Raw genomic sequence first — 5,294 nt, 5'->3', positions numbered from 1 at the left:
ATATTTTTTAGTTTGTAATCCCATTATCATTTTCATTGCTCCTCTCTAACCCTGTCCTTTTTGTGGTCACCTAGTATTCTATCACCATTTTTACAATTCTGTTACCAAGCCAGGGCTCCCCCATCCCATAATTTTGCATTCAATTTCTGTTTAACAATTGAAGACATTTTTATTTATTATTTAATTTATTATGAAATTTATTTGCTACCCATCTCACATCCAACAAATCTGGGCAGCTTATAAATTGGTCTCTATTTAATTTCAGCCTATAATTTTCTAACCTACCAATTATGACTATTGCTAATACCTTTGACAGTTCTAGTAGAATTAGTTCCACCCAGTTTTGTGGATTTTCGCTCTATGATATATTCACTTAACTCTCATGTTGTGCTGTTGCCCCCCTCCTCTGATTTGAATTGCTTACAATTGTGCTTTTAGTGTATTCTTTTATAGGAACTCTAAGGAAGTTACAATTTATAGGAACTCTACAGGAACCTATCAACCTATCAAGTTCTCCATTTCACATTAGCTTCTCCTTCCATGGAATCCTACTTATTTTTCAAGCTTTGAAGATATCTCATAGGTCTTACTCAGCTTTAATTACCCTTAAAAGTAAGAACTACATTACATGGCTACTTCACCCCAGTATTTTTGCAATTTTCACCAATGTAATAACCACAGTTAACATTTCAGATGCTCCAGTCTTGTGATTACACTGAATAGAGTCTAAACTGGCTTATAAAATACAATCTGAATCGATATACTGTTATAGTAAATAAAAGCCTGAAGGGTTTAAGGTTGAGGATTTCAGCAATTTGCTTTCCAGGGGCTTCTTTCTTCATTGCCCACTCTTAAAAAAACAAAAATGCAAAATAATGAGATAGAATTGGTCCTCAAACTTCCTTTCTTACTAGAGGCAATCAAAACAATATAATAATATCAGCAAACCAATCCAAGAGTGTCCTCAATTAATATATAAAGGTCAAGGGGGTAGTGGTGAAGGATTAGCCTTAATCATCATCATTTTTTCAAAGACTCAGCAACACACTTTTGCAACTATAAATTTATTTTAATCTGGTAGTATTATCTTAGCCTACATGTTCATATCTGTAACTTCCTAATAATATTGTTTAAATTCACACAGTTAAAAAGAAACAAAGTTAAGTTTCTTTCACAGACATGTCACATTACATAGCTTATATCAAGTTGTCTTCATGTAAGCACAGAGGTTCAGACAAAGGCATTTTTGTCACACAGAGAAGTGGGAACAATTTCTATTCAATGTATCATTAATTGCTGGATTCTTGCCTATCAGATTCCCATCCTTTATGAAAAGCTAGACCTTGATAGGAGTCTGGGGATATCTCCTCTTCCCAGACAGAGACTTCCTTGGAACAGTAGCAAAAGCCCAGTCACAAGATCCAGTCTTTCTGTATGGACTGAAGCAAGTGAGGCAGGAATTAAGTCAGGGGTGTCAAACTCGCAATGTCACGGGATGTGTCGTGACGTATCATGACATTTTTCCCATTGCCGGCAATGATGTGGGCGCAGTTTTGCTATGATGCATCTGGCCTGTGGGCTGGCAGTTTGACACCCCTGAATTAAGGCCAGACAAAGGAAGTAGGAGCAAATGTTGATTTTCAAGGATGAGAACAAAAAGATTGAAAAATCCATGAATTAGAAAAGTTGGAAGGAAAAGGCATAGTATTTAATATGGCTATGACACACACATTATCTCCCTCTTTCTCTCTCATCCAAACATTCATGGTTTATTTCTATACTCTACAATAGGCTGATCCTCTGCATATATACAACTTCTTTCATATCAATTATAAAAGCTACCAGTTAAGCCATGCCGTGTTACTGAAGGTACTGTGCAGAGTCAGGTTTTTGAAGAAAGGCAACTTATTTGCTTTGAAATCTGTTAGCAGAATAACAGATTTCAAAGCCATGTTTAAAAAGCCACATTCTGATGCTGAGAGTAAACTGTGGGCATAGATCCCATTACCATTCTACTGATCAGGTGCCAACTAGCCAACATCTTCCTTTAATATCAGAACCAAGCCTACTGATCAGAAGCTTTGGAAATCAAACCACTACAGCTGGCTGCTGGCAGAGCTCTGTTGTGCAAATGCATGCATGGCCTTTGTTTACATCATAGAAAACCTGTCACTTTGCACATGAGTGCTCTGCCCTCCTAACCATCACAACATTCCCTTCTGAAGCATCAGTAAAAAATTTCCCAACAACATTTTGGATTGTTTTGCCAAGTCAGTTTCTGGGTTGAGGAATGGGATCTGTTGACTGAGACACAGCTTCTCTCAAACCATAGAGCCTGAGAGTTTCACGGTTTATCTATGTTGAGCTGACCCTTGGAACAGTAGTGATACAAAACAAGGCATGAGGGGTGGATTCATAGGGATAAATCCAAATTTGGGTATTATATTTTGATAATGAGGCATATTGTCTAAGGAAAATAAATGACAGGAAATAAAATATCTTTGCTGGAAAAAAATACTTTAATAAGAAATATTGAATTTATTAAAACAGTCTCCCTGAATAGTGCTGTATAACAAAACATTCAGAAATTCAAAGTATTGTGTGTTCCAGTGTACAATTAATAAATGCCACTAAACTCCTGTTCTCTCTCTTTTGCAGGAATAAACAATGGTTTGGATGCTGACGTGCACTTAATATATTCTGCTGCTGTTGGAAGGGGGGAAAATGGAGTAGGAATTTGCTTCAGCAACCCCTTCTGTGCCATCATTCTGTGCATGTCCCTTTATGCAAGAAACATCAATTTGTTCCTGCTTCCTCTCCAGTCAGTGAAGGAAAATCTGCTTCCAGCTGGTTATTTAAAGTACTTGAAGTGTTGCTTTTTTCTGCTTCTTAATCTTTAGGGGGAAGGAAACCAGGGGAATTTATATGTGCTAGACTAGGTTTATGTGTGTTATCCTGCCATAGAGGGGTGACATGTGACCCTTTCATCCAGCCATTTGCCTCTTTCAGTAAATGGGGGAGTGGATAGTCTACTCTATCAATAGTTGTACATGTATAAATATAAATAAATGCATATTTACTTCTCCAAAATGTGAAATTCGAAGACAGATGTTGGCAAACTACTAATTTCCCCACTGAATACTACCATAGATTTCATCAAGTACAAAAATATCTAATCATATGCACATAACGGGTATAATCTTTAGTAAAAATTCATACACAAAAAGAGAAATTCTATTTGTTTGTGGTTTTGGTTGATTCATTGAATGAACTGTACTCTTCCATCCAAAGCCATGCAGGTTTTTTTTGTTTCTTTTAACAAACAGAGCCACATTCTGCATAAATGTCAAAGCAAACATTGTCACTTCCAAACAATTATCCCAAGCTAAATTGAATTCATAATTCACTCTGCCTCCTGTGATTGTCAGTTTTCTGATAAAGGCTAGTCTTTTTTTATTATTTGTCTAGAGTTCAGCATAATTCTACCATCTACATACCAACTGTATTCATCTTTTATTAAATTGATCAAATAACAACATAGTTCCAAGGTTTTGTAAACACAGAATGAGAGTAAGTGAGAAAAGAGAAATATGTGAGCTATTCATTGGGAAAATAATACTCAACCAAAGTGTGAAGAAGTGAAAACTTTATGAAAAGTTTTCCAACTTAGCATTATAGATTTTTTCCCGGGGATGGGGGGGGGACACAATCCAACTCACAACAAAACAGATTTACAATTTTTTTTCTTCCTAACAGATGAGTTATGATTTCCATAAGTAGTATTCAAAAAAGTACTTTCACAATAATTGAGAAGAAGCATCTAAAAAAACCCTTTCCATATCAAATGGGCATGCAACATCAATTTTCTCACTATCTCCTCTTCTCAAAGATCAGTTCTACTCTAAATGGCCAGCCATTATTTTGAAACAAATCTGGAACTAACCAATGGATAGCTACAATGATATATTATTGGTATTTAGATATCAAAGGAATAGCCTAGTTTTATGGATTGGTATTAAATATTGCCTTTTTTAATTTTACTTTTTTGGAAACTTTTAAACAATAATCACATTAAATATATGTGTGGGCATTTGGAAATCTCTGAGCTCTCTTTAGAACATATATCGTTCACTTTAGGACGATATCTGTACAGAACAGCTTTCCCTAACCTGTCACTCTTCTGATGCATTTGGAATACATTTCCCAGAATTCCCAGTCACTAGGATCATGGACCAACAGTACTCACATTTCCAAGGTTTCTGCAAGTTGCATCTTAACTCACTTGGAAGAAAACAAACTGGGGAAGGCTTCCATTACTTTAGTTACAGATACAAATGAACATCTGCTGCTGTTGCTGTTCTCTTTGCAACATGCATGGTAATTCAGTGGATGCTAATGAGTCTGGCATGTTTTTTTTTTTCTAATGATATGAATGTGAAGTTCAAATCCCAAAATGCTGAAGTTGGACTTTTATATTTCTGTTCTGATAGTATTACATCTGATCTATTGTTGCAATTATCATTTCTAATGATATTAATATGCTTCACACACCCTTCTTCAGCCACTTCAAGTGCCACTTGAAGGAGGTTTTCCAAGAGGGTGGATCTTTTGCACATATCAGCATAGAATTCCATATAACTAATTAATGTGATGTTCTCCCAATTTTTCAAAGAGAATCAGGCCAGTCTGGGAGCTGGAAGTGAATGAGCAGGGTGACCGCATGCAGTATTTTTATGGGATGCCATGTGGAAAAATGCAAAACCTTCTACTATTGAGTAAATGTCCAAAATTAGACTTATTTTTATTTTGTTTCTGATACCATTGGCTTAATGTCTATAGACATTCTCAGTCATCCAGGTCCATCTTTGGGACATACCATTAGCTTAATCTGCTGCTTTTTTAAAATTTATATAACCCAATATCCTTGGCATCCATTGAGAATTGTTACTGTTTTTCCTTTTTTCTTTTCTTACTCTTTCCAATAAAATATGCTCACACTTTCCAGAATATTAAATTGGGATTATTACACCAAGTATCCATTTCATATAACATTGATCTTGCCCTTCTTTTGCTCATTTTTAAATATCTGGAGACCTCCACAAATATTTTGTATCTTTTTAATACTTCTCATTTTTTACTTCATCAACTTGGTGCTCTGATTCCAGTTTGGCTCCTTTCCAAATCTAGTAATTCTAGTTATTTTATTTTTTTTCATATAGTTTACTTCTCCCCAGGATTTTATTTACTAACACTCTGGATTTGTTGATATTCTGTGGCAATCTAAATATAACAAT

The sequence above is a fragment of the Protobothrops mucrosquamatus genome, unplaced genomic scaffold (genome assembly GCF_001527695.2).
Source record: "Protobothrops mucrosquamatus isolate PMUCROS unplaced genomic scaffold, P.Mucros_1.0 scaffold375, whole genome shotgun sequence".
NCBI lineage: Eukaryota > Metazoa > Chordata > Lepidosauria > Squamata > Viperidae > Protobothrops > Protobothrops mucrosquamatus.
Note: the sequence above shows the minus strand (reverse complement) of the source record.